Genomic DNA, 20244 nt, shown 5'->3' on the forward strand with positions numbered 1-20244 from the left:
TTTTAAAAACAAGAAAATCAAGACGTCGGTCAGCTGCAAGGAAAAGACTTCATTCACCTTTTTATTAGCTCTTATTATATAAGAAAGAAGCCTTATTCATCCCTACAGCCTAGGTGAAAAGCTAGACCAGGAGGCCCCACTCTGGGCAAAGGGAGACAGGAGGGCTCAGGCGCATGCACTGTGCGGGGAAGCCGGTGCCCTGTACTGAAAAAGCTGTGGAATGTCCCCACTCCCAGTGCAAGGGGGTACTTGGGGAAGCCACCCTCCAGCCTGGGCTAAAGATGGCCGGTCTGTGTCCTGCAAAAAGGGCCTGCCTTGGTGTCAGCCCTGGGCACCCCAATGCCCCTTCATCCCTTATTGGGGGCCCTGACCTGCTCATCGGCCAGGGTGATCATTTGAAGGGATGACAAGTCCCGCCTCGCCAAGCCCCATCTGAAAGGGCCTCCCAGGTGCACATGAGCTTCTCCTGGCTTGATTTAAGCCCACAATGTCTGTTGCAGGGTGAGAGGGTGTAGGTAGGGGTGGTAGAGCCACGGCCACCTGCGCTTCCTCCCCCTGCTTCGCAGGTGCTGCCCCTGAGCATCTCCTCTGCATGCTCAGCCCCAGGCTGTGTTCCTCTAACTCTACACGCTGGTCCTCGTCGTGGACTCAGGGCCAGGTGGCCCTTGAGACATTGCGGCAACTGTCATCTTCTCAGTGATGAACCGCAATTACCTGCAGCGTGGCTCTCCGTGGGCGGTCCCCGGACCAGTAACATCAGCACCACCTGGAAAATTGTCAGAAATGCAGGTTCTCCAGCCCCACTGTATGCCTTTCTTCTAGTTGCCTTAGCCAATTACCGCAAACGTGGATAGCCGGAAACAAATGTATTCCCTCAAAGCTTTGGAGGGCAGAAGTTCAAGGTCACGTGATGTTGTCAGGCCCGCGCACCCCATGAAGGCTCTGGGGAATTCCCTCCCACCTCCTCCAGCCTCTGGCAGCTGCTGGCGACCCTTGGTATTCCTTGGAGAGGGCGGGCCTCCTTGTGGAGAGGGCCTCCAGTCTCTGTCTCTGTCATCACGAGGCCATCATCTATGTGTGTGTGTCCAAATGTTCCTCTTTCTATAAGACCACCAGCCATTGGCTCATCGCTACCCTCATCCAGTGCAACCTCATCCTAACTTGCTTGTATGGACAGAGACCCTATTTCCAAATAAGGTCACATTCACAGGGACATGGGTTAGAACGTGAACATATTTTGGGGGGACATAATTAAACCCACACCACTACCACAGACTATTGAATAAGGATGCTGAGAGCCTGGGAGGGCCCTCACCTCACCACCCCGGCCAGCTGCAAATCTGATGGTAACTTCTCCATCTGCGTGAGGGAGAGATTTCCACCCCGGGGCATCAGGATGGCTGCGCACCCAACACCTGAAACTGGACACACTATCAACAGTGGTGTATTCACCACATGCACTCACAGCCCCCAGGAGGAGGCCACTGCCTGCCACTCAGACCACAGGGGGAACAGTGCGAACAACCAGGACCTGGGAGAGGCAGGCTCCATGGTATCGAGAAGATGGGATGCCCCCACCCCGTCTCCATAGGAAGATACAATCGGCTTGTTAGGAACACTGCAGGGGCTGGTGGGCCATGGAAGCCGCTCTGCAGGGGTAGCAGGACTGCGTCTGGTTCGGGGACAGGAGGGCAAGTTGGCTGGGGGCCGTATCCATGGCAGGAGAGCAGGACAGGGCTGCATCTGGTCCTGCAACAGGAGGGCAGGTTGGCTGGGGGCCGTATCCATGGCAGCAGAGCAGGGAGCACAGCGCATGGTTGGACCACTCCATTCTCTCCTGGGTTCACCCAGTGTCAGGAGCAAAAAATCTTGAATTTTAATTTCAGGCTTTATATTGTATTATTTGTAAAATAGACCCCAAATCCTTCACCCGTTCTCTGCTACCAGCCTAGCCTGAGCTACCATCACACCTCCCAGACAACTGCCTCATTCCACGTTCGTTCCCCGCAAATCCATCCTTCCCTTAATGGGCAGAAGGATCTGTTGAGGGTATGGATGAGATCCTGCCACTGTCCTGCCCAAAACCTGCCAGCAGTCTTTGGTTGCACCTAGAAAAACCACCCAGCCCCTGCCCCATGGCCTGGAGGCCCACGGGGTGTGGCCCTATCTGCTGTTCCTCTTCCTGCTTTCCCTGCTCAGCCTTCAGCCCTGTGTCATTGCTCAGGTCCTTGCGGGGCCCCCAGCTAAATTTAGCTCCCCTTGGGGTGCGCTGCCCCCCGTCACCCTCCTCTTTATGGCATTTTCTATACTCTTCTGCCTGGTGTCCATTCCCCATGATGCGCCCGTCCCAGCACCTAAACTGGGCTTGGCCCACGGGAGTTGCTCCCGGTATTTGTGAGCTGAGAGGGAGGAGGGCCGGGGCCACTTTTTCACTTGGGCCTTGCGACTGAGCGGGGGCCATGAGCAGAGCACAGCTCTCCACCCCAGGGCAGCAGCCTGGACCTTGGAGTCACGGCATGGCCTGTGGGTCAACCCTGCCTGCACGGGCTGTGGGGCATGGGCATGTTATTTAATTTCCCATGCCCAGGGTCCTCATTTGTAAAGTGGGGATTGTAGGGTTTGCATAACAATTTAATTAAATGCCAGAAATTCTACTCAGATCTTTAACAAGGCCGCTGCAGATTTGGAGGCCACTAAAAGGTGGTTTCCTGCCTTCCTCTGTCCTGCTTCAAACTAAATAACAGATGGCTACAAAATCCAGGACCACCCAGGGTCATCTTCCCAAGGGCCAGTCACTGAGGCTGCAGGTGAGGGAGGGGAGTTTTAACCCTCCCCCCAACTCCTGTCTTCCACGCCCACCCGCTCACATTCCATCAGCTCTAAAAGTTTCTTGATTGTCCAGGGGCCACAGCTGCGGCTGCCTGGGCTTTTCCATTCCTGAGACTAAAAAGAATGTTCACAGCTGGAACCTGCACCAAACCCACCCAGTGACCCCAGACGAAAGCCCCCTGCACCCCATAGAGAGGCAGGAGCAGAGAGAGGGCCTCCAGTCACTCCGTGCTCCAGGGTCCAGGGCCCAGCTGGGGTTTCCGGCTCCCCCGTTGCCACATGTTCCCCTCTGCGTCTCTGGCAGTGACTCATTCCCAGGGACAGAGCTGCCGTCCTGGGAGACGAGCATGAGCTGGAGGAAGCCAGAAGCGAGGCTCGGGGCAGTGGTCCTCCTCACCCCTTGTGCCCAGGGGTCAGAAAAGTGACCTGCCACCAGCGGCAGCCTATTGGTGTGTGGGAGGTAGCTGTCCTCCCAGATGCTGCAGGACATTGCTGATTAGGCTGCTTCGATATGGGCGTTGTTTGACTAGGGGCATATTAAATGACAATGGAAACCAGCGAAATCAGCCCTCCAGGAGACAGCAACGCGGAAAGTACCTGCTCCATTAGGCTTGGCCTGGCTCTCCTCCCAGAAAAGCAGACTGGACGAAGGCACTGGGCCAGCTTAATGAAACCCAGCAGCAGTCCACGTATTCTAGGCTGTGTGAGGAGGGGGCTTCAGGGGCAGAGACTGGGTTCCAGCCCTGGCTACACAGTTTCTCCAGCCTTGGATGCATACTCTCTGTGTGACTCTGACAGTGTTTATTGTCAGGCCTCTGAGCCCAAGCCAAGCCATCGCATCCCCTGTGACTGGCACGTATACATCCAGATGGCCTGAAGTAACTGAAGATCCACAAAAGAAGTAAAAATAGCCTTAACTGATGACATTCCACCATTGTGATTTGTTTCTGCCCCACCCTAACTGATCAATGTACTTTGTAATCTCCCCCACCCTTAGAACCTCTTCAACTCTCACCTGACCTAAAATCTAAGCATCTTATTTTCTTCTGCAATGCCGCTTGACCCCAATACAAACTCGACAGTCGTTCCAAATAGCAGGAAAACGGCACTTTCAATTTTTCCATCCTACAAGATCTAAATAATTCTTGTTGTAAAATAGGCAAACGGTCTGAGGTGCCTGACGTCCAGGCATTCTTTTACACATCAGTCACTTCCTAGTCTCTGTGCCCAATGCAACTCCTTTCCCTCCTGCCTGTCCCCTCAGTCCCAACCCCAAGTGTTGCTGAGTCTTTCTAATCTTCCTTTCCTACAGACCCATCTGACCTCCCCCCTCCTCGCCAGGCCGAGCTAGGTCCCAATTCTTCCTCTGCCTCCGCTCCTCCACCCTATAATCCTTTTATCACCTCCCCTCCTCACACCGGGTCCCGCTTAACAGTTTGATTCCACCACGAGCCCTCCCCCACCTGCCCAGCAATTTCCTCTTAAAAAGGTGGCTGGAGCTAAAGGCATAGGCGAGGTTGATGCTCCTTTTTCTTTATCCCAAATCAGATAGCGTTTAGGCTGTTTTTCATCAAATATAAAAATCCAGCCCAGTTCATGGCTTGTTTGGCAGCAACCCGGAGACGCTTTACAGCCCTAGACCCTAAGAGGTCAAAAGGCCGTCTTATTCTCAAAATACATTTTATTACCCAATCTGCTCCTGACATTAAACTCCAAAAATTAGAATCTGGCCCTCAAACCCCACAACAGGACTTAATTAACCTCACCTTCAAGGTGTACGATAATAGAAAAAAGTTGCAATTCCTTGCCTCCACTGTGAGACAAACCCCAGCCACATCTCCAGCACACAAGAACTTCTAGACGCCTGAACCGCGGCAGCCAGGCGTTCCTCCAGAACCTCCTCCCCCAGGAGCTTGCTACGCGTGCCGGAAAACTGGCCACCGGGCCAAGGAATGCCCGCAGCCTGGGATTCCTCCTAAGCCGTGTCCCATCTGTGTCGGACCCCACTGAAAATCGGACTGTTCAACTCATCTGGCAGCCACTCCCAGAGCCCCTGGAACTCTGGCCCAAGGCTCTCTGACTGACTCCTTCCCAGATCTTCTCAGCTTAGTGGCTGAAAACTGAAACTGCCCGATCGCCTCGGAAGCCCCCTAAACCATCATGGACGCCGAGCTTCGGGTAACTCTCACAGTGGAAGGTAAGTCTGTCCCCTTCTTAATCAATACGGAGGCTACCCACTCCGCATTACCTTCTTTGCAAGGGCCTGTTTCCCTTGCCTCCATAACTGTTGTGGGTATTGACAGCCAGGCTTCTAAACCTCTTAAAACTCCCCAACTCTGGTGCCAACTTAGACAATACTCTTTTAAGCACTCCTTTTTAGTTATCCCCACCTGCCCAGTTCCCTTATTAGGCTGAGACACTTTAACTAAATTATCTGCTTCCCTGACTATTCCTGGACTACAGCTACATCTCACTGCCGCCCTTCTCCCCAACCCAAAGCCTCCTTCGCATCTTCCTCTCGTATCCCCCCCACCTTAACCCACAAGTATGGGACATCTCTACTCCTTCCCTGGCAACTGATCACATGCCCATTACCATCCCATTGAAACCTAATCACCCTTACCCCGCTCAACACCAATATCCCATCCCACAGCACGCTTTGAAAGGATTAAAGCCTGTTATCACTCGCCTGCTACAGCATGGCCTTTTGAAGCCTATAAACTCTTCTTACCATTCCCCCATTTTTCCTGTCCTAAAACCAGACAAGGCTTACAAGTTAGTTCAGAATCTGCGCCTTATCAATCAAATTGTTTTGCCTATCCACCCTGTGGTGCCAAACCCATATACTCTCCTATCCTCAATACCTCCCTCTACTACCCATTATTCTGTTCTGGATCTCAAACATGATTTCTTTACTATTCCTCTGCACCCTTCCTCCCACCCTCTCTTTGCTTTCACTTAGACTGACCCTGACACCCATTAGGCTCAGCAAATTACCTGGGCTGTACTGCCGCAAGTCTTCACAGACAGCCCCCATTACTTCAGTCAAGCCCAAATTTCATCCTCATCTGTTACCTATCTCGGCATAATTCTCACAAAAACACACGTGCTCTCCCTGCTGATCGCTGATTAATCTCCAAAACCTCAATCCCTTACAAAACAACAACTCCTTTCCTTCCTAGGCATGGTTAGTGTGGTCAGAATTCTTACATAAGAGCCAGGACCGCACCCTGTTGCCTTTCTGTGCAAACAACTTGACCTTACTGTTTTAGCCTAGCCATCATGTCTCCATGCAGCAGCTGCTGCCGCCCTAATACTTTCAGAGGCCTTCAAAATCACAAACTATGCTCAACTTACTCTCTACATTTCTCATAACTTCCAAAATCTATTTTCTTCCTCATACCTGACATGTATACTTCCTGCTCCCTGGCTCCTTCAGCTGTACTCACTCTTTGTTAAGTCCCACAATTACCATTGTTCCTGGCCAGGACTTCAATCCAGCCTCCTACATTATTCCTGATACCACATCTGACCCCCATGACTATATCTCTCTGATCCACCTGACATTCACCCCATTTCCCCATATTTCCTTCTTTCCTATTCCTCACCCTGATCACGCTTGATTTATTGATGGCGGTTCCACCAGGCCTAATCGCCACACACCAGCAAAGGCAGGCTATGCTATAGTACAAGCGACTAGCCCGCCGCTTAGAACCTCTCATTTCCTTTCCATCATGGAAATCTATCCTCAAGGAAATAATTTCTCAGTGTTCCATCTGCTATTCTACTACTACTCCTCAGGGATTATTCAGGCCCCCTCCCTCCCCTACACGTCAAGCTCGAGGATTTGCCCCCACCCAGGACTGGCAAATTAGCTTTACTCAACATGCCCCGAGTCAGATAACTAAAATATCTCTTAGTCTAGGTAGAGACTTTCACTGAATAGGTACAGTCCTTTCCTACAGGGTCTGAGAAGGCCACTGCAGTCATTTCTTCCCTTCTGTCAGACATAATTCCTCAGTTTAGCCTTCCCACCTCTATACAGTCTGATAACAGACCAGCCTTTATTAGTCAAATCGGCCAAGCAGTTTTTCAGGCTCTTAGTATTCAGTGAAACCTTTATATCCCTTACGGTCCTCCATCTTCAAGAAAAGTAGAACGGACTAAAGGTCTTTTAAAAACACCTCACCAAGCTCAGCCACCAACTTAAAAAGGACTGGACAATACTTTTACCACTTTCCCTTCTCAGAAGTCAGACCTGTCCTCGGAATGCTACAAGGTACAGCCCATTTGAGCTCCTGTATAAACGCTCCTTTTTATTAGGCCCCAGTCTCATTCCAGACACCAGACCAACTTAGACGGTGCCCCAAAAAACTTGTCATCCCTACTATTTTCTGTCTAGTCATACTCCTATTCACTGTTCTCTACTACTCATACATGCCCTGCTCTTGTTTACACTGCCGGTTTACACTGTTTCTCCAAGCCATCACAGCTGATATCTCCTGGTGCTATCCCCAAACTGCCACTCTAAACTCTTGAAGTAAATAAATAATCTTTGCTGGCAGGACTATGCTGAACCTCCTTAGGCACTCTCTAATCAGATGTCCTGGGTCCTCCCAATTCTTAGACCTTTTATACCTGTTTTTCTCCTTCTCTTATTCCATTTAGTTTTTCAATTCATACAAAACTATCCAGGCCATCACCAATAATTCTAAATGACAAATGTTTCTTCTAACAACCCCACAATATCACCCCTTACCACAAAATCTTCCTTCAGCTTAATCTCTCCCACTCTAGGTTCCCACGCCACCCCTAATCCTGCTTGAAGCAGCCGTGAGAAACATTGCCCATTCTCTCTCCATACCACCCCCCAAAAATTTTCACTGCCCCAAGACTTCAACACTATTTTGTTTTATTTTTCTTGTTAATATAAGAAGGCAGGAATGTCAGGCCTCTGAGCCCAAGCCAAGCCATCGCATCCCCGGTGACTTGCGCGTATACATCCAGATGGCCTGAAGTAACTGAAGATCCACAAAAGAAGTAAAAATAGCCTTAACTGATGACATTCCACCATTGTGATTTGTTTCTGCCCCACCCTAACTGATCAATGTACTTTGTAATCTCCCCCACCCTTAAGAAGGTTCTTTGTAATTCTCCCTACCCCTGAGGATGTATTTTGCCAGATCCACCCCCTGCCCCCAAAACATTGTTCCTAACTCCACCGCCCATCCCCAAACCTATAAGAACTAATGATAATCCACCGCCCTTCGCTGACTCTCTTTTTGGACTCAGCCCACCTGCACCCAGGTGAAATAAACAGCCATGTTGCTCACACAAAGCCTGTTTGGTGGTCTCTTCACACGGACGAGCATAAAATTTATTACGTCCTAGAGAAGAGCAAACTTCTGAATTCGCTGCACACCCTGCCTGGGCCAGTCCTGGACAGAACGATGCTGGGGGCCACTCTGAGCACAGACTCTGTGCCCATCACCTTGACTGACAGTGCTCAGGGGTTCTCCATCTCTTCTCTGCCTGACACCCTCCCAGTGATCAGGAACAGTTCCCCAAACTCCCCCACCCCCCAGCAATTCTTGACGGAAGGTAGATCAGCATAATACAGCCTGCAGTGGGGTGTGTTTTAAAGCAGGGGCCCCAACCCCGGGGCTAAGGCCTGGTGCTGGCCAAGGCCACACAGCAGGAGGTGAGCAGCGGGTGCACGAGCGTTATTGCCTGGGCTCCACCTCCTATCAGATCAGCGGAGGCATTAGATTCTCATGGGAGCGTGAACCCTATTGTGAACTGCGCATGCGAGGGATCTAGGTCTCACACTCCTTATGAGAATCTAGCCCCTGCCTGATGATCTGAAGGGGAACAGATTCATTCTGAAACCATCTGCTGCCCCCTCTCCGGCCACCCACCTGCCCCCAGTCATTGGAAAAATTGTCTTTGAGGAAACCAGTTCTTGGTGCCAAAAAGGTTGGGGACTGCCGTTTAAAATTCTTCTGAATTCTCACGCCTTCCATTATAGGTCTTCCTCCAGGACAATCAGGCCACAGCTGTTTGCCCCAGGCCCTGTGTGAGCCCCAGCTCTGGTGCGAGGCCTTCCAGCAGGTGAAGAGATGCCCTCGCTCCTTGCCCCTAGGGCCATGCTGTCATCATGGTCTGGAAGACCCCGTGGTGTCCTCAGTACCAGCAACAGCATCCCAGACCATCTGGGCCCAAATCTTTCCAATCCAGGTAAGAATAGTTGGGAGCCCCCAGGAGAAGCCCCCCACTTCTCTCAGAGCCTAGAGTGAGGCGTGGCAAAGAGGCCTGGCCTGGGGCCTTCTGAGAGGAGGGGACCCCTCCAGGGTGGATGGTGTCCCTAATCTGCTCTCCCACCATCCAGCCACTTGGAACTAGGAGAAAAGCTAGGGTGACAGGAAACATGGGCCTCCTGTGAAACAGTGGAGCCTCTCCTCTCAGCCCCTTCACCCTGCAGGTGGCACCCAACTGCAGCCTGTGCTGGCATCCTCAGGGCTACAGCTCCAGCAAGCACGGCCTGCTGCTGTCTCTAGAGACTGCAGAACGCAGTCTGATGAAGCATGTCATTATGTCCAGCTTCTTTTCTCATCTCCAAGCGAGGAACAATCATGCCACTTTTGTAAAGAAATTATGGACACATGGGAAGCTTCAGAAAATCAGGGCTGAGAAAGGCATGCGACAACCTGCTCAGACACAGCCCACTGCCCCTGTATTTCTGACCAATGAAACAGTACACAACGGGGTCTTATTTGAGACTCCCTGCCCAGACCGAGCACAGAGTGGCATGCTCCTGATCCTCAGGCAGCAACTGCTCCCCCAAGAGAAGGGCCTTGGCCAAGGGCAGCTGCATAAAGAAATGGGGCTGAGGTGGCTACGGAGCCATTTGATGTCTGTGTCTGCATCTGTTTCCCAAAAAGGTTATGGGTGCACCAGGCACCCAGACTGTGAGGTTTCAGGGCACAGTTTCCAAGTCTGCCCTCACTTCTGACAGCAACTGCAAGCTTGGAGGGTTCCCCAAGCTACCTCCTGCTTTAAGAGTTTGCTAACAGGATTCACAGAACTCAGTGAAAGCTATTATACTCATTGAACACAGGGCAAGGGCACTGACAGAAATGAGCCAAAGGCAGAGAAGCATGGGGCGTCAGGGAGGGTCTGAAACGTGAAACTTCCCACTGTCCTAAGGAAGTGTCACCCTCCTGCCATTGATGTGTGACAAATGCATGGAGTACTGTCAACCAAGGAAGCTTGCCAGAGCTTCAGTGTACAGAATTTTTATTGAGGCCTCACTACATAAGCATGAAAGAATGATTGATTGATCACGTGCGTAATTGAAATCAGGCACCAAGGCCACTGATATTGTGTAACTCAAAGCCACCATGGTTGGTCTTTCCTGCATGGCCAGCTCTTATCCTGAGACTGTCAGATGTGGCTGGCTCTATGCTAAGGTTCCATGTGGCCAGCCTTTGCCACCAACAAAGACACTCCTATCAGGTATGCCATCAGTCACCTCCTAGAGCCGAGGGAAATGGGCCAGACCCTTCTGTGGGCAAGGCCACATTTTTTTCCTATGTACCTGGCTCCGGGCTGCACTGGTAACAAATCCCATGAGGCCCACTGACATCCATGCAGACATACTTGATACTGGGTCTGATTGTATCCCAGGGTCATGCCATGAGAACAGACACAGAGAAAATGGCAGAACCCGGCTTCCACAGCCAGTGATGCAGAGCTTACCAAATGAAGGTTAAAGAGGAGGTGAAGGATGAGTCAGTTACAACAGGTCCCACCCAAGGGGACAACTTCACCAACCCCCCTGCTGGGCACCCATGCTCCCTCTGGGGCCTCAACCTTGACCTTTAGTCTATGTTTTCTTCCCTCCTTTTCCCCACACATCCTTGGAGATCCTTTCTGTTGTCCACAACTTGAATGCTGACTTAGCACAATTGAACCAGTAGTTGGCTAGGTGGGTTATTTTCTGTGGCCCCAGTGTGCTCTGTCTTGAAAGTGGGTTCTGCTCTATTTTTTTGGAGACAAGGTCTGGCTCTGTTACTCAGGCTGGAGTGCAGTGGTGGGGATCTTGGCTCACTGCAGCCTCAACCTCCCAGGTTCAAGCGATCCTCCCATCTCAGCCACCCAAGTAGCTGGGACTACAGGTGTGTGCTACCATGCCTGGCTAGTTTTTGTATTTTTTGTAGAGATGGGGTTTCATCATGTTTCCCAGGCTGGTCTTGAATGTCTGGGCTCAGCTGATCCTCCCACCTTGGCCTCCCAAAGTGCTAGGATTACAGGTGTGAGCCACACATCTGGTCGGCCTCTGCTCTTCTGAGCTCATGGTTTCACAGGGGAGCTACTGAAAGGTATTGAAGAGTAATGTCTCTTCCTTCGTTCAAGGTTCCAGAAAACCCATTCTGGCTTGGCCATTGTGAACATATGTACAGGTTAGGTTTACCTGCACATAACAGAAAACCCAGTAACCATCCTTGTCACTGTCATTGTCATCATGATCATGATCATGGCCTATACTTATAAAAGCGTCTACCATAGTAGGACCCCAAGAGTTAAAGGAACAGCTAGGTCCTCTAATTGCCAGTCACGTAACAACGCCATAACATAGAGACCATTTCATGCTCGTTTTACAGATGGGGAAACAGATACAGAGAGGTCAAGTAACCTATCCAAGGTCTTGATGCTAGTGAGTGAAGGTGCTGAGATATAATCCAGGGTGTTCAGCCTCAAAATCTGTATTCCAAGCTTTTCTGTTACAACCAAGAAAATAGTAGCTTAAATACTTAAGGGTTTGTGTCTCCATAAGCAAAGTCCAGAGAGGAAGGCTGGGGCGATCATGGTGGGGCCACTGTCACCAGGGACCTAGGCTCCTTCTGTTCAGTCATTGTTGGAAGGGGCTGGCATTCCCTCATTGCCTCATGATCTGAAGTAGCTGCTGAGGACAAGCCATCACACCTGTTTTCCAGGCAGGAGGAAGAAGTGAGGGGGAAAAACAGGCAAATCTTCTGGATGAGTCAGCTCCCTTTAAGATACCATCCTTTTATATAGCCTATTAACCAGAACTCAGTCATGAGTCACACTTACCTGCTAGGCTGGAAAATGGAGCAGTAGAACTGGGCCAATTGCTGGCATGGATATAATGGGGCTCCAGTCCAAAGACAGAGGAGAGAATGGACACTGGGAAGCAACTTGGCAGCAAAGCCAAGAAAGTCAGTTTCTTAGTTGTGTTTTCTTCCCTGAAACGTCTCCTGGGGGGCAAGAGGGAAGACGCCCCATCCTTTTCTCTGTCTGATTTTTGGAGCTCTTCATCATTCTAGACCTGCTTGCCCCATAGGACTTTCTCTTACAGTTCCCTGTTCCAGGGCCCCTGAAGACCAGCCCTGCAATGTGTGTATAGGGAGTCCTATTTGGTGCTGAGAGAGACAGAGTCTAGAGCATAGAGTTGGATTTCTGCACAGTGAAAGCAGGACTGAAGTCCGGTCTTTAAAGATTTCCTTCTTTTCATGATATGGCCTACTGTCATTGTCATTGTTATCATTGACAATGATGACATCTCTTCAAGATTAATAGGTTTCAGACTTACAGTGTTACCATCCTGGGAGCAGGGCCTAGACACCTGTGAGGCCCCAATTATTGACCTAAATGGTTGACAAATGGAGGACCTAGCTGTTCCTCTAACTCTTGGGGTCCTACTTTCACCTGAATGATGGATTGATTAGTTCCATCAATCAAATGTGTGAAAATGACAGTGGAGCTTCCTGCCCTTTAAAAGTTGGTGGTAGAAATCATAGCTGTCATATTGATCTTAGATTTGCCACCTACTAGCTATATGATTTAAGTACATTATTTTACCACACTAAGCCTCAGTTTCCTTATCTGTAAGACAGCAATGATGAAAATGTCTACCAGTAGGATATGTGAACATCTAGCACATAGTAAGTGTCCAATAAACGTGAGGAGGATGATAATGATGATCATGATGGTGGTGATAGTGATGGTGGTGGTGATGGTTATGATCATGGTGGTGGTGGTGATAGTGATGACAAATGATGGTGGTGGTAATGATGGTGATAACAGCCATGATGGTAATGATGGTGGTAATGATGGTGATAGTGATGATGAAGGTGGTGATGGTGATGACAGTGATGATGATAATGGTAATGATGATGGTGATGGTAATTATGGTAATGGTGATGATGATGATGGTGATGATGGCAATGATAATGATGAGGGTGATGATGGTGATGGTAGTTATGGTAATGGTGATGGTGATGATGGTGATGACGGTGAGGGTGATGATGATGGTAATTATGGTAATGGTAATGACAATGATGGCAATGATGGTGATGATGGTGCTGGTGATGATGGTGGTGATGATGGTGATGGGGATCATGATGATGGTGACTTAGGACCGGAATCTCCTTTAGTGGGAAATCTGTCTACTTCAACACTTTTGTGATTAATGAGAGAAACAGTATAACTCTGGCTAAATTTATATGGGTTAAACAGAGCATTAATTAATAAATGCCCATTTGTCATTGTCTTATGTTCAGGTTAGTTAATTGTCCTTGAAGAAAATGCTGGTTTAGTGATCTAATGCTCTTTCTTAGATACTGCAATAGTGTTGCACCTGAAAAGTAATAATCTTTCGGTTTTGTTATTGTTCCCTAGGATAACGTTCTTTGGGATCCTTTTGATATACTAAGAGCATCTGTGAGGATAGCCGAATAACTATTAGGCTGAAAAAAATAGTATTAAGGCAGGAAAAATACTTTAGCTGTGAAACTAAACAATACATATACGAAGTCCTTAGCATCACGTTAGGGCTGTTAAATATATGTGATGTGACATTTCAAAGTAATTTGAGATGATTTCCTTAGTATGCATGATGGAAATGATTCATAATTACCCCAAACACCGTTTCTTAGGTATTGTTTTTATGCACGTATTAATTATGGCTGTGGTTGTTTTTGTTTAGAGATGCTTTGTACTCCAGTCTGTCTTCTTAGGCACAGCCTTGCCTATGACGGGGCAAGTCTCAGGATGTGGGTTTCTTGCATTGGCCACTGGTCCCACTGGGTGAGGATGGAGGTGTCATTGCTATACAAGGTAGCGAATTTGTGATGAAACTTGCATCTTTTGAAAAGTTTTTTTTTGTACAGTGCTCTGAAATTTGTCTTTTATATATGCGTGACGCAATCTAGTTGCACATGTTGCAGCTAAAAGCGGAACCAACTAATTGAACATTTTCAGAGTCTGACGGAAATGGTGGGTGCCAGCATTCCTAGTCTATCGTCCGGTTAGTTTGGAGGCTTGGGTAAGTGCCAGGTATGGTAAGAAATGACCACTTTTCCCCAGAAGCCACATCTAGCCTTCACTCCTGTGATAGAAACAGGGATTTGTTGAGGGGCTGCGATAGGTAGGAATTCTGCTAGCAGACAGGGACACAGGACAAGGGCAAAGTCCCTGCCCTGAAGGAGATCTTTACCTACATGAGTTTCTTTTCATGCTGCTGTTGTGCAGACACACACATTTTCCTCTCAGCTATTTATCCCTTTGCCATGCACACTGATAACTGGGAGGTTAATCAGCTTGAGGGACACATGGTTCATTTTGGAAAGCAGCTGTAATTGTTTGCAAAGAGGTTTCTAGACCTGTTTTTGAGAATATTTAAATAGCTGAGCCAAAAGCCAGTGTGACTGTCCTTCCTGCCCTAGGTGAGTGTGCTGGGAAGCCACTGAGGACATTGATCTTGGCTCTTCTTTGTATCAGTGATTGAGAAAACAACCATTATGCTGGAGAGCCACTGAACGCTCTCCCTGAAGGCAAAGATTTGCTTTATCTAAAATTTTCCATTGCGTCCAGGAGCAAATCTGCATCACAGCAATTTACTATTTTCTGCTCCAGGAACTGGAAAACACAAACAAGCTTGAGCTACGTTAGCTGCTTCCACGAAACGCGCTGTCATCACTGAAACACATGTATTTTTTTTTTTTTTTCAGGATTCCAGGTTGAGAGAAATTTGCTTTTGATTGTTTAATTGCATTATTATAGATTTTTAGTGGCATCTCTGGCCTCCATCCACTAGCAACTTCCAGACAGTGTCAAATGTTCCCTGTGGGGGGCAACATCACCCCCAGGTGAAAATCATTGCCCTAGAAATAATGAAGATCATTATTAGTCCTCTAAGCACATTCCATGTTCTCAGTACATCGCTATTTAAAGAATAACACAAGTGGGTTTCTGGGGACTTGCACAGGAAACTGAGTCCTTATGCTACAAAATGTTGGAGTCTTTCTTTTCAGTGACCCTTGGCAGTGCAGAATGCTGATGTTGAAATGTAATCAAAAGCTCATTCCGGGCTTCTGGGTAGAGTTCCAAATCCTCCAGATTATATTAGTTCATTATAGCAGACCATGCTGGGGCTTTTCCAGTTGACAAATTAGATTTTTTTGAAAGCATGGCAGTTGGATTTATGAAAATATTTAGGATTAAAGGAGAGGATGAGGGAAAACAATTTTCTCTTGTCATGAAAGCCCTTAATTGAATTTTAGAAACTCTGTTTGGAAGAGCAAGGCGAATGCTAGACAGAAGCTAGTAAAGATGTGCAGATAGGTCGAAGTAAAAACACATCCAAGATGCTTTAAGGACCCAGAGAAAATTCAGCCGCAATTAACACTTACATTAGCTAATTTTATGTGTCAACTGGGCTAGGTCATGACGCCCAGATATGTGGTTAAACATTATCCTAGATGTTTCTGTAAGGGTGTTTTGGGATTTGGGATTTGAGATTAACATTTAAATCAGTAGACTTTCTGAGTCAAGCGGACTGTCCTCCATTATGTGGGTGGGCCACATCCAATCAGTTGAAGGCTTGAATAGAACAGAAGACCGACCTTCCCTGAGCAAGAGGGAGTTCTGCCAGCAGACAGCTTTCGGACTTGAATAGCAGCACCAGCTCTTCCTGGGCCTCCAGCTTCCTGCCATCCCTGCAGATATGGGATTTGCTAGGCTCCATAATCTCATGAGCCAATTCCTTAAAATAAGTCTCTTCCTATATGTGTGCACGTGTGTGTACACATGGATAAACACGTGCACACAAACACACCCCCTACTGGTTCTATTTCTCTGGAGGACCTGGCGAATACAACTGTGATGAGGATGTCTCAAGTTCGCAAAGCCTCATGGTTCGCCACCACCAACCACTCCCTCCCCCCCTCCCCGTTCTTCAGGAGCATATGGCTGCAGGCGCCTCATGGGAGGGTTACAAAATGCCTGTTTTTTCGTTTTGTTTTGTTTTTGTTTTTATACTGCAGAGGCCAGCAGGATGCCAAGTCTTAGGGAAAAAGAAGTTTACTTTCAAACTTGTAAAAAGAAGCATTTAACCAGCACAGCAGCTGTGAAAACAAGAAAAGCTGCAGAACAGCAGAATAGCACAGGCTGCCGAGGCAGAGGCAGATGCTTTAACAATAACCAATGAATGACAAAGCCACTGGGTCTGGCCATATCTCCCCATGGCTCTGCTCTCTCGCCCCCAATCCCTGCCCTTTCTCAGGGTGCCTGCGTGGCGCTCATCCAGGCCTGGGTGTGCCCTCCACTTGGCTGGTGGTCATTCCACGGTCTCCTTGGCCAGATTTCTGTCCAAGCCATGGGCACATCACACCCTGTAGCTTCACTTCCTGATACACACACGGGGGTTCACCTGGTGCCCAAACCTAGTAAGTGGCAAGAGGCACCTGAACCTGAGCCCCGCCTGAGCTTCCGGGTTCTGCGGTCCAGGCACTGGCTCCATCAGGGGCCGGTTCTAGTTTGAAGAACTGGAGCTAAGGAGGTTCTTTGAAATGGTGTCGAGGTGGCAGAACTCCAGGACACATTTGAATAGGGTCCCTGTTCTCCTTCCTCCCTGGACCCAGAAAGGAAATGTCCCAGGGATTCTCTCCCTCCAGGAGGGGTCTGCTGAGAGAGGGGGCGGCCCCAGGGACCTGGCCTCTGGCTCAGGGTGGGGCAACAGGGATGTCCCAGGGGCACATTGCAGGCGTGGGGAGGGGCTGCTTGCTTCTCGGGTGGTCGCAAGGGAGAGCTCAGGGCTTGTGGTCCATGGGGCAGCAGGTGAATGAGTCAGGGGCACTGGAAAACGATGCGCACCTCTTGGTAACCCCTCCAGTCTTGGACCATTCCAGTAACACATGTAAACGTTATGAAGAAATTTCTCAGCGAAAACATTCAAGGCGCTGTGCTTTGTGCTGGGGCCACCTGAGCGCAGAGACTGCGGTGAATGGCGTGCGGGAACCAGAGGCACGCACGCGCCGCTGACCTCTGGGTGACAGGTGGCCCCTGGAGGGTCCTTAGGGCCCAGCACCCTCCTGCCCATCCCTGCTCCACCAACACTCACCTGGGCCCCCGGCCTCCTCTCTATCTCCTCATTGTTCCTGAACACAATCTTGATTGGCATTGATCCAACCATCCCTTTCTGGAATCTTCTTGCCAACTGCAAACCTCTGTACCCCTCTAGCACCCTTTGTCCATGCTGGGAGTCCTGTCCTTGTGGTCCCAGTCATGCCTCTCATTTACTGAGCATCTGTATTAACCATGAGGTTAGCGTGTATGACTTCTTTTCATGCTCACAAAACTGAGAGTGCAGAGGTGCAATTGGGTAGGTGGAGACTGGGGTCCAGAGATGCTGATGGAGGAGGCTCTCGCTCCAGCAGGGCTGAGGTTTGAGCCTGAGCAGGGGTGACTCTAGGGCCTGTGCTTGCCCCGGGGCAATGCCATCCCCCCTCGCCCTTCCTCAAGCCTGCCATTCACCACCTGGCCATTACCACACATAGGTGCTCACGACGCTGTCTTCCCCGGCTCTGCGCAGCAGAGGACAGTTGTCCCCCACACCGTGTCCCTAATCCAGGGGCAGCAGCTAAGCAGAGCTTCTTGCTCCCTGTGGGGGTTTTTAGGTCAGCATTTGTCCTCCTTGCAGGTCTCCTTTCTCCGTGTTTTATGCCTTCTGTTTAAGCTCAGCCTTTCCCAGTCCTTGCTGCTATCATCTCATCGCCGCCGGGATGCGCTGCCTCCCTGAGGATTGCAGTATCAGTTTCACAGTCTCTGGGGTCTCAGCATCCACACTGGCCCTTCCAGGTTTTCTCGTTTCTTCGACTTTCCTCAGATGGCTCCTTGCCATGCTGCTGACTAGCTCCCCTGAGTTTCTCTGCCAGTCTCTCTTGCCTCCTTCAGACCTCCGAGCTGCCCTCTCCTTGGTATCTGTGCCTTCTGGGCTAGCAGGTGATAAGGTTTGGTAATTGAACATAAGCCTTTATGGTGACACTGTCTGAGTGCAAGTCCCAAGTCTTCCAAACCTCAGTTTCCTCATCTTGTAAATGGTATGAGGATATGGGGATCCATCTCCTGGAGCAGATGGTCCACGTCTGTGGCTCAGCACAGTAATGCGCGCCTGCACAGAAGGAGCACCTGGTGTGAGTCAGCCATCCCTGTCCTCTGGGCTGGGCCCCGGGCTCGGTGATTCTGGGCACTGCGGGAAGCATTCTTGATCCTTCGGCCCATGGCCATGCTCTGGCCCCATGTTAATCCCCACACTTCACTGCAGGCAGCCTCTACCTCTTCCAAGCTCCCCCAGTCATGGCTAGAGAAAGTCCTAAGATTGGATGCATCAATTCCACTACAGATCCACTCTCCTCTGTCTCAGCTCAGTCTTTCCAGGCTCAGTAATCTTTCAAATCATCTGTTAGTGGCCTTGCGTCTCAAACATCCCGATCTTCTCAGTGCCCTATTTTGCAGAAGCTTTCTCATAGGTTTGTTGAGAAGGCTGGCTGTGCATCTGCGGTGGGTGCTCTCTGCTGTCCTCTTCCCAACCTCAGTGTGACTTTCTTGCATCCACATTGACTTCTGTCCCTCTCACCTCCCCTCAAGGGTGACCTTCCTGCTTTGGCTCATGAGCTCACCCTCTGTGAGGCCCCGGGACCTCTGCTGTCAATGAACATCATGCAGTTGTTCTCTTTCTTATGCCTTAAATCACTCTGGGGCCTTTCCCCACAAACATGTTCAAGTCTCCCTTTAGCTCAGGCTAAAAACAACTTTTCTTCTTCAAACCTCCCCTCCCCTCCAGTGAGGGTCTTACCTACAGCTTCCCATTATAGGCAAACTTTTCCATTCCTAATTTTGTGAAATCTGGCTTCTGTCTCTCCACTTACCAGAAGCTGCTGCTCTAGGGCCACAGGGTGATGGAATGCAGTCACCTGTCTGCAGCTCCCTGTGTCCCATCTGCCAGAGCTCCTGGCACTCATGACCTTGTGTGTGCTGGTGTGCCTCTCCAACCTTCCCTCACCTGGCGCCTCTGCACTCATGCCTTCAGTGTGTCTCCATGGCCTCTCCGTCACTGAGTCCCTGCCTTTATCAGCATCTCCAAGCAGATGGATCCCAGATGGCTCTCCAGCCCTGGCATCCCTCCAAGCGTTGCTCTCACCTTGTCAAAGCCCTGCACAGTAGCTCTGCTTGGAGGCCACGCGGGCACACTGGACTCTGCCTGGAATGGTCTCTTGCTTCCCGCATTAATTCCTCCTCCATTCATGTTGGCTTTTCTTAACACCTTTGCCAACATCCTGGCCATCCAGCCTTGAAACCGCAGCATGCTCTTGACCCCCTTGCCCTTCCCATCAAACAACATTCTGTGTTTTCTGTTATTTAGTCCCAAGACCATGGCAGGGTGAGGTGTGATGTGCTGTGGGATCAGAATGATCTGGATTCAAGCCTCAGCTCTGCCATTTGCTAACAGTGACTTTTAAAAGAAACATCTTTATTGAGATGTATTTCCCATATCACACAATTCACCTAACGTGTATAATTCAAGGCTTTTAAATAGCATATTAATGGTTATGTGCAAGTATTAACATGATTGATTTTAGAATATTTTCATCACCTCAAGAAGAGACTCTGTACCCTTTGGCCATCACTTTCCTACCCCCTCTGCCCCCCACCAGCCCTAAGCAAGCACTGTCTCTACAGATTTCTCTGCTGTGGACATTTCATATGAATGGCATCACACATGTGATCTTTGGTGACTGGCTTCTTTCACATAGCATGATGTTCTCAGAGTTCATCCATGTTGTAGTGTGTATCAGTCCTTCATTCCTTTTCATGGCTGAGTAGTACTCCACTATGTGGCTATACATTTTGTTCATTCATTCTTCAGTGGATGGACATTTGTGTTGTTTCTTCCTTTTGGCTATTATGAATAATGCTGCTATAATCATTTCTTTACAAGTTTTTGCATGGACATGTCGTTTCATTTTTCTTGGGTGTATATACCTAAGAGTGGATTGCTGGGTCATATAACTCTATGTTTAATTGTTTAAGAAACTGTTTTTCTCACTGTTTTTT

At 49.3% G+C, this 20244-nt stretch overlaps 1 protein-coding gene across 1 annotated transcript in view; it reads left to right on the forward strand.

Moving 5' to 3' along the window:
• ANKRD33B (ankyrin repeat domain 33B) overlaps nucleotides 1-8885 on the forward strand; it is a 105865-nt gene extending 96980 nt beyond the window's left edge. Inside the window, exon 5 of the mRNA XM_030813909.1 lies at nucleotides 8858-8885. The gene's annotated coding sequence lies outside the window, so the exon portion shown is untranslated. The remainder of the gene's footprint in view (nucleotides 1-8857) is intronic.
• The last annotated feature ends 11359 nt before the right edge of the window (nucleotides 8886-20244 follow it).

The sequence above is a fragment of the Nomascus leucogenys genome, chromosome 6 (assembly GCF_006542625.1).
Source record: "Nomascus leucogenys isolate Asia chromosome 6, Asia_NLE_v1, whole genome shotgun sequence".
In the NCBI taxonomy this organism is placed as follows: Eukaryota; Metazoa; Chordata; class Mammalia; order Primates; family Hylobatidae; genus Nomascus; species Nomascus leucogenys.